This window comes from Scyliorhinus torazame, chromosome 5 (genome assembly GCF_047496885.1).
Source record: "Scyliorhinus torazame isolate Kashiwa2021f chromosome 5, sScyTor2.1, whole genome shotgun sequence".
In the NCBI taxonomy this organism is placed as follows: Eukaryota; Metazoa; Chordata; class Chondrichthyes; order Carcharhiniformes; family Scyliorhinidae; genus Scyliorhinus; species Scyliorhinus torazame.
Genome location: NC_092711.1, coordinates 143256480 through 143269689, shown reverse-complemented (window position 1 = coordinate 143269689; position 13210 = coordinate 143256480). Strand labels below are relative to the sequence as shown.

Here is a 13210-nt window from a genome sequence, read left to right as displayed (position 1 = left end):
CCCTCAGAGGGTTGATAGTCTCTGGATTTCTCTTCCAAAGGGACCACTGGAGTCTGGGGGTCATTGAATATTTTCAACGATTTGTTTGACAGATTTCTGATTGACGAGGGAGTCAAAAGTTGTGGGGAACAGGTAGGAAAATGGAGAGAGTGCTGAAGTGAGGAGGGATTTCCTCATTCGAGGATGTGATGAAGCTTTGGAATTCTCTCTCTGGAGAGCTATTGATCCTCAGTCGTCAACTATTTTCAAGAAATTGATAGGTTTCTAGATGTTGAATATATAAAGGAATATGGGGGATAGTGGGGGAAGATGGTGCTGAGGTAGTTAGGCCAATGATCTCATAAATGTTTGAGCTAGCTTGATGGGCCAAATGGCTCGCTGCAGCTGCTACTTTTTATGGTCCCAGTTTCCTGGAGAGGAAGTGGCAACTCTGGATATGTCAATCAGCCTGAATCAGCACCATAAGGAGAATTGGGAGGGTGAATATTAGATACAGCAGAGTGAGAATGGAAAGAGAGTGTGTGGGACGGAGATGGTATTTGGGAACAGATGAGGAAAGAATGTTCCAGTGAAAGTAGAATTGTCTGTTCAGAGTTTCTGTCCTGTACTGACAGATGTCTTTTGTAATTTGTTTTTACAGGACATTGGAAGGGGAGGAAATACAAACAAAAATCTCAAACCAAATCTCTACATCTGACAGAGTCTCTCAATTCCTTGGGACCTGAATATTATCAGCCTTTGTATGTGGAAGGAGAAATCTTTGCCTGATCTGTCGGCTTCAAAATATTTCAAACCTCAGTGTGACTGGAAAAGCACCGAGACACATACACCTGAGTGAGTGTTCCAGAGCACTGACTGTGGAAAGAGCTTTAACCAGTTACACAGCCTGAAAACACATCACACCATTCACAGCGGGGAGAGACCCTACCCTGTTTCTCTGTGTGAACGAGACACAAACCATGGGGAAACCATGGAAATGTGGAGACTGTGGGAAGGGATACAAAGCCCCATCGGAGTTGGAAGCTCATCGACGCAGTCACACTGGGGAGAGGCCATTCAGCTGCTCTAAGTGTGGGAAGCGATTCACTCAGTTATCGCACCTGCAGTCACACCAGCGAGTACACACACAGGAGAGGCCATTTACCTGCTCTCAGTGTGCGAAGGCATTCTCTCACTTATCCAACTTACGGGTACATCAACGAATTCACACTGGGGAGAAGCCTTTCATCTGCTCCCAGTGTGGGAAGGGGTTCAGTGATTCATCCACCCTGCGAACACATCATCGAGCTCATACAGGGGAAAAGCCATTCATCTGCCCTTAGTGTGGGAAAGGATTCACTCACGTATCCAACCTGCGGGTACACCAGCGAGTTCACACTGGGGAGAGGCCATTTACCTGCTCTCAGTGTGGGAAGGGGTTCATTGATTCATCCACCCTGTGGACACATCAGCGAGTTCACACCGGGGAGAGGCCATTCATCTGCTCTCAGTGTGGGAAGGGATTCAGTGATTCATCGTCCCTGCAGACACACCTACGAGTTCACACCGGGGCGAGGCCATTTACCTGCTCTCACTGTGACAAGGCATTCAGTGATCCATCCCACCTGCGGAGGCACCAACAAGTCCACAAGTGATTACAGGAATTGTATTCTGCTGTTGTTAATCCTGCTCTCAATTGCATCAAGGATGGCATTTCGTTAATTCTGCCATATTGTCAATAGCGATGGTTGGAGAGTTTCTTTCTGCTTGACTATCTGGACTAATAACTTTATTTCCAGTGGGCTGATGCTCTTTGAGCCTTGTTGTGAATACCTGGCTAAATTTCACAAAGAACAGATTGAAAGGATATTTGGAAGTCAGAAGGTACTTAATTTGCATTTCTGTTTGGAACCTCCCAAAGCATGCCACATTGTCATGAAGATGGGCTATGGTGGTATATGGTTCTTTTGTTTAATTTATCTGGGTGTTTCTCGCAGAAGAAAACTATCAGGGTATGCGGGACATGTTGTTTGAGGTGGACTGGGAAACCACATTAAATGGTATGATGGGACACAGGCAATAGCTAATATTCAAGGAAGTATTATATATCTACCAGTGGGTCAGTTAACTCAGTTGGCTGGATGGCTGGTTCATGATGCGAAGGGGCCAACAGCACAACTTCATCTCCAGTGCCGGCTGAGGTTATCCGTGAAGGGTCTAGCTTCTCAACATTGCCCATCACCTGAGGTGCATTGACCCTCAGGTTAAATCACCACCAGTCAGCTCTCTCTGTCAAAGCGGAGAACAACCTATGGCCCTCTGGGATTTTGGAGACTTTCATATCACATCTATACAATAAATATAGATTTCTTTAAGGAACAAAAATCCAACAGAAGTGATGGAACCATGGCTAACAAGAAAAGTTAACGGTTCCATTAGATCGAAGGAAAAGGCAGTGCATTCCAGACCGTCAGTGGGCTGATGCTCTTTGAGCCTTGTTGTGAATACTTGTTTTCAAATTTCACAAGGATCACCGAGTGAAAGGATGTTTGAAAGTAAGAATATATTTACTTCACATTTCATTTTGGAACCCCCTAAATTATGCTCGTTGCCATAGAGATGGACAATGGTGATTACATGGTCCTTTGTTTAATTTATTCGGGTGTTTCTCACAGAAGAAAACTGCCAAGCTAAGGGGCAAGTTGTCTGTGGGAAACTGGAAAATTACAATAAAAGGCACGATGGTGGACAGGAAATTGCCAGCATTTAAGGAATTATTACCTGTTGACATTAAATATAGCTTGTTTTAAGGAACAAAAATTCCAAAAGGAACAGTTATGCGACCCTGACTAACAAGAAAAGTTAAAGATTCCATTAGATCAAAGGAAGAGACTCAAAGTGGCCAAAATAGTAGCGGGCCTGAGGATTGGGAACTTGTTTTAGAATTCAGCAAAGGAGGACCAAGAAACTGATAAAGAGAAAATAGAATATCAGAGCAAACTGGGGAGAAACATAAAAACCGACTAGAAAAGCAACTTTAGGAATGCGAAAAGGAAAAGATTAGCAAAGACCAATGTGGGTCCATTCCAGGCAGAGACAGGAGAGTTTATAATGGTGGATAAGGAAATGGCAGAGAAACTAAACAATGTGTGTCTGTCTTCACAGAGCAAGATATTGAAATTGTCCCCAAAACACCAGAGACCAAGGGACTAGTGAGCACGAGGAACTGAAAAAGTAGCACTGGAGAAATTCTCATAGAATTTATAGTGCAGAAGGAGGCCATTCGGCCCATTGAGTCTGCACCGGCCCTTGGAAAGAGCACCCTACTTAAGCCCACACCTCCACCCTAACCCCGTAACCCAGTGGTTGAAAGTTAATAAACCCCCAAAAGCTGATGATCCACATCCCAGAGTGTTGAAAGAGGTGGCTGTAGAGATAGTGGATACATTGGTGATCATCTTTCAAAATTCTATAGATTCTGGAATGGTTCCTGCCGATTGGAAGGTGGTAAATGTAACCCCACTATTTAAGGAGAGAGAGAGAAAACGAAGAACCACAGACCCATTAACCTGACATCAGCAGGATGGAAAATGCTACAATCTATTATAAAGGATGTGATAACATACGAATTAGGAACAGGAGTAGGCCACTCGGCCCCTCGAGCCTGCTCCACCATTGAATAAGTTAAGAGCTGATCTGATTGTAACCTCAGCTTCACATTCCCGCCGACCCCTCTGATAACCTTTCACCCCCTTGCTTATCAAGAATCTATCCAGCTGTGCCTTCAAAATATTCAGACTTTGTTTCCACTGCCCTTTGAGAAAGAGAGTTCCAAAGACTCCCAAGCCTCTGCCTCAAATGGGCAACTTGTTACTTTTAAAGTGACTCCAATTTCTAGATCCTCCCACAAGAGGGAACATCCTTTCCACATCCACCCTGTCGAGGCACCTCAGGATCTTATACGGTTCAATCAAGTCACCTAAACTCCATCGGACACAAGCCCAGCCTGTCCAATCATTCCTCATAAGACCAGCCTCCAATTCCAGGTATGAGTCCAGTAAACCTTCTCTGAACTGCTTCCAACACATTTACATCATTCCTTTAATGAGAGCGATACTATACACAGTGCTCCAGATGTGGTCTCACCGATGACCTGTATAACTGAAGCATAACCTCCCTACTTTTGTATTCAATTCCCCTCACAAACAATAATTCTATTAGCTTTCCTAATTACTTGCTGCACCTGTATACTCGCCTTTTGTGATTCATGCTCTTGGACACCCAGATCCCTCTGAGTCTCAGAGCTCTGGAATCTCTCACCATTTAGATAATAAGCTTTTTTTATTCTTCTGGCCAAAATGGACAATGAAACATTTTCCCACGTTATTCTCCATTTGGCAGGTGTTATTCCATTCATTTAACATCTTCCTTTTTAACCTTATGTCCTCTTCACAATTTACTTTCCTGCTTACCTTTGTATCATTGGAACATAGCAGGGGTTGGCCATTCAGCCCATCAAGCCTGCTCTATCATTCAATACATTCATGGCTCATCATCCACTTCAATTCCTTTATCTCCACATCCCTTTGTGTTATTGGTATTTAGAAAGCTGTCAGTCTCTACTTTAAACACACTCAATGACTGCACTTCCACAGCCCTCTTGAGTAAAGAAATGTCTCCTCCGAGACCGGTCCTTGATTCCAGACTTTCAATTCCTTTAAGATCACCTCTCATTCTTCAAGATTCTGGAGACTGCACATCCAGTTTCCCCAATCTCTCTTCATAGGATAGTCCTGCCATCCCCGGAACAAGTCTGGTGAACCTTCATTGCCCTCCCTCTGTGGCAATACTATCTTTCCTAAGGTAAGGGGAGCAAAACTGCACACAGTACTCTAGCTGCGGTCTAACCTAGGTTCTACACTTCTCCTGTACTCAAATCCTCTTGTGATAAAGGCCAACATCCCATTAACCTTCCTAATAACTTGCTGCACCTGCATGATAGCCTTCAGTGACTTATTGACAGGATGCCCAGGTCCATTTATACCCAGGTCTCTTTACCCTCATTACCACTCACGTTAACTGCATACGAGGCTCAGGTCACACAGAATGAGACCATTCGGCCGATCGTGCTAATGCCAGATCTGTGAAAGAGCCAACCAATTAATCCCATTGTCCAGAAATGTTCTTTTCGTTTCAAGGATCTGTCCAATTCCCTTTTGAAGAAAGAGTTGAATCTGTTTCTTGCACCCTTTTCAGGTAATGCACTCCTGATCACAACAACTTGCCTGTATTTTAAAAACAAATTATTCAGGATATAGTATGTTTAGATTTTCATTGAGAATTTCAGAGAGAATCAAAATATTACTCAAAATTAAACCTCAATCTTCATCAATCATTTTAATGAGGGGACCAACTGTAATATATCCCAAGTTTGAGGAAAATCTAAAAAAAAAAAAATCCTTTTCTGTAACATCATAGAACCTCCAAAAGATTTAGATTTTAGATTTAAATATATTGTTACGTGTACTGAGATACAGTAAAAAGTATTGTTCTGCGTAAAGTGCAAGCAGATCGTTCCATACATGGAAAACAGAGGACATGCAATAAATACACAATGTAAATACACAGACATCGGGTGAAGCTTAATGAATGTAGTGCTAAGTGTAGTCATTGTTGTAATGTACAAAACTGTAGGTAGGACTGGGAAATCCATTAAATTTTATAATTCCATATTCATGGCTATAAGTAACAAGGTCAAGGAAGTCATTTTAAACTCGTAACATCTAGCTTCTAGCACAGATTATGGAACATTTCTTTGTTAATCACACATTGATTTCATGTTAGAAGCCAGTCACAAAACAGTTGATTATGCAACAATGAACTCTGATTAAGTTATAATTCGCAAAACAATGTAATAGATAATATTGTAATGGCCAAATTATTGTTTTATAAATTAAGATTGTACAAACCCAAATGTTTCTAAACTGCAGAGCGAGCAGAAATTGTTTATACAAAGAAAGTATTCTGATAAATAGCGGGCTATCATATTCTATCCAAGTCTGACTCAAGAATAAGCTTATTATTCAACCTGATCAAGATTGGAAAAAAAAAAAAAGGGGGCAGCACGGTGGCGCAGTGGATAGCACTGCTGCCTCACGGCGCCGAGGTCCCAGGTTCAATCCTGGCTCTGGGTCACTGTCCGTGAGGAGTTGCACATTCTCCCCGCAGGCTAAGCGGATTGTCCACGTTAAAATTGGCCCTTAATTGGGAAAACTGAATTGGGTACTTTAAATTTATTTTTCTTTAAAAAAATTTTTAATGAAAAAAAAAATTAGAAAAGAAAGCTATTGCCTTCCACAAACTGTCTTTTTAAACCAGTATATCTTGCATTAACCAAATGTATGAATTAGATTACTGTATTAATTAGCTACCAGCCAGTAGCAGTAATACCTAGTGAGCCTTAATCGATTTGCAACTAATGAATCCACTGTGAATCAGTAGTGATAGTGAAAGCTTGAATTTTATTTGCTGTAAAAATGTAAAAGCTTAATTGCTGTGTATGTAAAGAATGTGAAATGAAGATAAATGTACTGGCAAGAGAGACCTTCAAACTCTGATTAACCTCAACATTTGAAACTGTATGAATAAGGGATTGTACAGAATCAGATAAAGGGATAGTATCATAGAATTTACAGTGCAGAAGGAGGCCATTCAGCCCATCAAGTCTGGATCGGCTCTTGGAAAGAGCACCCTACCCAAGGTTAACACCTCCACCCTATCCCCATAACCCAGTAACCCCACCCAACACGAAGGGTATGAAACAGTTCTATTGCATTCCTGTCTCAGATAATGAGAGTAGGCAGTATAAGTAATTGGGGATCCAATTCAATTAATCTTGTGACCAAATTGACAATTATCATGTTACAACAGGCCCAACTCTGACATGAGTTAATGGACACTTTGGGGATAAAGGTAGAGGGTCCGAAGGTCTTCCTTGTTGGCCAAGTACTGAAGATTCCCGAGACCGAGTTCCAAGGAAATTACTGTCAAAGGAGCCAGACTCGCGAGGCTGAATTCCACAAGAATTACTGTCAAAGAAGGAGCCAGAGAGGGTTACGCTTCTACAGATTGATCACCCACATGAAGTTGTAAAAGTCAATGTCTGAAAGTTGTTCAGTAAATCATTTCATTTAATAAACTTTTAAATCCAGAGAATTCTGATCTTGCCTTAATTGGTTTGTCTGAACCAAAGTGAATTTATTAAATGGAAATTTGTGGGTGTCTGAAATCAATTAAGTTCCAGATAAAAGTTCAGATAATAGAAATCTTCAATTTAAAAACTTGCATTTCTATAGCGCCTTTCACACCTGAGGATGTCCCGTAGCCAGCTCAGATGGCCATGTGCAAAGGACCATGGGAATTATGGCCAACCCAGGACTCAGACAGACTCCGAGCTTGTGTGTGTATTTGCAACCCAGATAGCTAGACGTGATCGAAACCCCCGCTCGTTTGCATTCTAATGGCCCATTTCCCCAGAACAAAAGAACTGTACTCAGGTAACCGATACAGATACAGACTAAGTAACGCCACTCCCTTTGGTCAGGGAGCCCAAACAGCCAAGGTCAATGACCGCTGAGGACACGCCCAGCCATCAAGGCACCCGCCCCTTTATGGGCCAAAATCGAAGGCAGTGATCGAAGCCTGTCGCATTATTGGGTCCAAGTTAAGGACCGCCCCAGACTGCGAAATCCCAGAGGGATAAGAAGAGACACAGCCATGCTCGGTCTCTCTTGGATCCGGCCTATGCCAACCCAAATGCAGTATAACGACCAGACAGACAAGTTCAAGACCAACGATCGCTACCAGATGGATGGGCCCAGCAGAAAGAGCCACTTCTTCCACCTAGCCACACAAGATCCAGACAAAGGCCTTGTCCATCTGCATAGAGCCGGTTGCCCTGAAGCTAAGTAGAGGTTATTGTAGTTGTTAGGTGTAGTTTAACTTGTCGTGTTTTGTGTTGCATGTCGAAGTAATCCTTGGGTGTAAATAAACCATCTTTGAACTTGAACTGACTAACTGGTTGTGTGGTCCTTTGATCGATATCCGGTAAAGCCTTGTGGTGGTATCATTTGATATCTGGCGACTTTAAAGAGCATCATTATTAAAAAGAGCAACAGGCCCAACATACTTTACAGTCAATGAAGTACTTTTGAAGTGCAGTCACTGTTATAATGTATGAAACGCAGCAGCCAATTTACACACAGCAAGATCCCACACACAGCAATGTGATAATGAGCAGATGATCTGTTTTTGGTGATGTTGATTGAGGGATAAATATTGACCAGGACACCGGGGATAACTCCCCTGCTCTTCAATATAGTGTCTGTGGGAACTTTTACACCCACCTGAGAGGGGCAGACAGGGCCTCAGTTTAACATCTTATTTGAAAGAAGGCTGTTCTGACAGTGCAGCACTCACTCCGTGGTCGGACCAGGAATGTTGGAACTGTTTTTTGTCCACAGGTCCCTGACTGGGTCTTAACTTTCTGACTCAGAGGTGAGAGAGCTGCCTACTGAGCTATGGCGGACACGAGTTAGAAAGGAAAAGTTATACTTTAAAACCCTCCACCCTTTGCCTCCGATGCCTAAATCTAATAATTAAAAACTCCAGTATAAAAATATTTCACTGACAAATGTTGAAGTATTGATTTCGAGCCACAAGTTTTGACTTTCCACTTGCTCCTCTGCACCTTTCTGTCTCTATTGCTCATATCAATGACAGCCGGGAGATGGAGCTGTGGGCTGACTTTAGCTGAGAAAAACGGGGTCTGCATCCCAGTTGGGAAACTGCCATGTGTGTCGCACTAATTGAGAGTCAGGTAGGCGCTGGAGGACTGACTGGGAAATGGGCCTCCAACCAATTGTTACATCGGTCACTATTCCGATCCCAGATCAGACCCCAACAGTGGCTAGGATACTGGACCAAAACCCCAACATTTCAGATTATTTGTCAGACTGTGCGGAAAGAATGATTCTCTCCAGGAGTGATCACATGAAGAAATAGGGCTTGGTTATTTTTAAAATAAAATTTTATTATGGCGACAATATTAAGCATTTTAACATCACACCCAAAAACAACAGCTTACAATTACCCATTCAACCACAGCTACTCAATCTCTCATTAAACAACAGGAAAAGAAAGATACAGCTCTCAATCTATCTTACTATGGAGAATTGTGGACCTAGAATTCAACTCCTCCAAATCGTTCTCCAAAAACTGCTCTCTAAAGATTTTTAAAATGTCTTTCTGCCTTCCTTGGTTCCATCCAGCAATGACCTCATCTCCCCAAGCTGGAAAACAAATGATCCCTGACGGCTGCAAAGTACAGAAATTCCACAAGTACTATCCCAGTCAAACCACAGTCCATTAGCCCAGACTGCAAAACACATTCCTTTGTCAATTTCACCCTCTGGCTACTAAAAACACCCAGGCCCTGCAAAACAGGAGCCTTCTTTAAAATAAAAACAGGACCACTGCAGTGAATCGCAACTAGCCTCAAAAATAGTCGGCCCACTGGAGGCAGAGGTGTTAGACCGGCCAGTCCAGCAGAAAGAAACCCTCCAATCATCACCATTCACCAGATGTCAGAATGAACAAAATACAGTCCTGGATGTCAGTGAGAGCAGAAACAATAACAACGGAGCCAACATCTGTAATTTATTGTATACTTGGTGGAGTCACAACAGGTGTGATGAATCACAAAACCCCTCCCCACATTGAGAGCAGATGAATGGTCTCTCCCCATAATTAACTCGCTCGTGTCTCCGTAGTTGGGACGGATCATTGAATGTCTCCCCTGCTCAGAGCAGGTGAATGGCTTCTTCCGGGTGTGAACTCGCTAGTGTTCCTGCAGGGTGTCTGGATATCTGAATCCTTTCTCTCACTAAGAACAGGTTAACACCTTCTCCCCTGTGTGAACTCGCTGGTGTTTCTGCAGATCGGATAACTGAGCGAATCCGTTCTTACACTGAGAGCAGATGAACGGCTTCTCCCCAGTGTGAACTCGCTGGTGTCTCCGAAGGCTCGATGAAGTAGTGAATCCCTTCTCACACTGAGAGCAGGTGAACGGCCTCTCCCCAGTGTGAACTCGCTGGTGTGACTGCAGGGCAGATAACTGAGCGAATCCCTTCTCACACTGAGTGCAGATGAACGGCCTCTCCCCAGTGTGCACTCGCTGGTGTGTCAGCAGGTCAGATGATTGACTGAATCCCTTCTTACACTCAGAGCAGGTGAACGGCTTCTCCCCAGTGTGTACTAGCTGGTGAATCTGCAGACTCCTTAAAGTAGTGAATCCCTTCTCACACTCAGAGCAGATGAACGGCCTCTCCCCGGTGTGAACCCGCTGGTGTTTCCGCAGGTCGGATGATTGAATGAATCCCTTCCCACACACAGAGCAGGTGAACGGCCTCTCCCCGGTGTGAACACGCTGGTGTTTCCGCAGGTCGGATGATTGAATGAATCCCTTCCCACACACAGAGCAGGTGTATGGCCTCTCCACGTTGTGAACTCGCTGGTGTCTCTGCAGCCTTGATGAAGTAGTGAATCCCTTCCCACACACAGAGCAGGTGAATGGCCTCTCCCCAGTGTGAACTCGCTGGTGTGTCTGCAGGTGGGATGATTGAGTGAATCCCTTCTCACAGTGAGAGCAGGTGAACGGCTTCTCCCCGTTGTGAACTCGCTGGTGTCTCTGCAGGGTGGATAACTGAATGAATCCCTTCCCACACACAGAGCAGGTGAACGGCCTCTCCCCAGTGTGAATGCGCCGATGAGTTTCCAGTGCAGATGGAACCCTGAATCCCTTCCCACAGTCCCCACATTTCCAACGCTTCTCCAGGGTGGGGGTGTCCTCTTGTCTCTCCAGGTTTGTCGATCAGTTGAAGCCTCGTCCACACACAGAACACGTGTACGGTCTTTCCCGACTGTGAATGGTGTGATTTTTTTTTCAGTCTGTGTAACTGGTTAAAGCTCTTTCCACAGTCAGTGCTCTGGAACACTCTCACTTGGGTGTGTGTGTCTCGGTGCTTTTCCAGTCACACTGATCTTTTGAAGCCGACAGAAAAGACAAACATTTCTCCTTCTAGATTCTAAGTCCGGTGATACTCAGTTCCAAGGAATTGAGAGACTCAGTCAGATTGAGACGTGACGTTTGCGATTTCTGTCTGTAATTCCTCCTCTTCTAATATCCTGTAAAAACAATTTACAAAAGTTACTTTTCTTCTCCTCATTTTGGAGAAGGTATCCTGAGGGTAACGACAGTCTGGCCGTGGGGTTAATCCTCCGGGTCCTCAGTCTTATTGAGGAATGTCCCCTTGGGTCTATTGTGGTGGTGATTCTTTTGTATTTTTGTTATTATGGGAGGGTTTATGTGTTGTTGACTTTATCCTACTCTGGTACAGACAGGGCTTTTATCTGTGAAAGGAGCAGTTTGGGGAAACTTTGGTGCCTCTGGTGTAAAGAGAGTTGGAGGAGGGGGTAATGGCGCACGCCCGATTGTGGTGTGAAAATCTGTTCCTGTTCTCACTGTCGCCTAACTAATGGCGGCAGTTAATCTGCAAATTTTCTCAGGGAATGTACGGGACATCCATCACCCAATCAGAAGGAAAAAGATCCTCTCCTTTCTTAAGGAGAAAGTCGACATAGCTTTATTGCAGGAAACCCATCTGGTGATGAGGAACACTTTCAATTGAGGCGGGTTTGGGTGGGGCACGTTTTCTGCCTCCATTCAGTCAAGTAGCAAGGGTGTGGAAATGCTTATTAATAAAAATATCACTTTTAAGGTTGAAACCGGCATCAAGGACAAAGAAGGTGGATATGTGATCATTAGAGGTTCGGTGAATGAAGATGTTGTTTCAATAATGAATTTTATGGATCCCCAAATTACTCCCCGGAGTTCATTACTGAGGATTTTGCAGAGTTAGCTTCAATGAACGCTTTTGTGGTTGGTGACTTCAACTGCCACTTAAATCCTCTGGTAGATAAACTCCCGGTACCACCAACACCCCCACGCTGCAACCTTGGCCGTTGGCCTCGGCTTGTAATTTGATGACTGTAGGAATTTCAGAGTTTTTGTATTCTGGGTATTTGGCGCAGTCAGGGTTAAAAGCCTGAGTTAGTGTGTGTGACTGCTGCAGTCATGTTTCTAAAAGAAATCCTAGTTTGAAAGACAACTAAGTTTTGGTGCCAAAGGTGCAATTAAAGCATCATAAAAAACATGGGCTAATGGAAAGTTGTTTGGATGAAGGGGATTCCCTGTGGAGTTAATTAGGTTTCAGCTTGGTAAGATGATGTCAGTACTGGGAGGAGCCACGGTTTCAGGCTTTTTGCAGGAAAGCAGTGTTTTAGTTGAGAATGAGTTGAAGATATGAGCAGAGGTCAAGCATCCCAGTTCAGTTGAAAAGATATGTCTGGAGCCAAATTAGCAGTTTCTTTCCAAGCAGAGTGGAATTAGAAGGTGAGCTGTAACAAGCTGAAACAGCTTCCGATGAAATACAGCCAGACTTTCTGCATGGTACTAACAAGATTCAGATCTTTTCTTTAAAGCAGTGACACAAGATCTCTCTTTCTCAAAGAACATCTCTGAGGGCTAACTTTGTTTCCTGGTGGATTGAGAGCTGACATGGTGTTTTTGTTGTTTGAGTGGGAATAAAGGTAGCAGTTAAGGGTTACTGTATTCATTGTATTGATTAGCATTGTTTAAGGGCTAATTGTCAGCTGTTTTCTGGTGTGATGTTAAATTTATTTTAATATTGTGTCAGTAATAAAGTTTGTTTTCATATAGCATGGCCCTATTGTTCGTGACATCACTCCTGGAGTGAGGTATCCTTTCCTCACAATCTTACAAAACACAAATAAAATATTGGGGTTTGTGTCCAGTATCTGAGCCACTGTTGGGGTCTGGTCCGGGATCATAACAGTGAGGAGGTGGGTTATGTGGTTGTTTAGAGAACTTTGTACCCGAGGAGCAGAGATTTTACCTTCTTTCCAGCCCCACAGCAGTGTCAGACTAGAATCAATAACTTTTTTGTGCAGAGGACGATCCTACACCTGGTGTCCACTTGCACCACAGGGAGCATCGTAATCGCAGACCTTCCCTTTTTGTCTGGAGTTTCTGCTCGAGGGCTCACCCCCAGGTCGAGAATGTGGAGGTTTGGAGCCTCCCAGAGTTCATTTA

The 13210-nt window shown here is 43.7% G+C and overlaps 1 pseudogene; it reads left to right on the top strand.

The window, feature by feature from the left end:
* Positions 1–940: 940 nt before the first annotated feature.
* LOC140419938 (uncharacterized) lies at positions 941–8047 on the top strand (annotated as a pseudogene).
* Positions 8048–13210: the final 5163 nt, after the last annotated feature.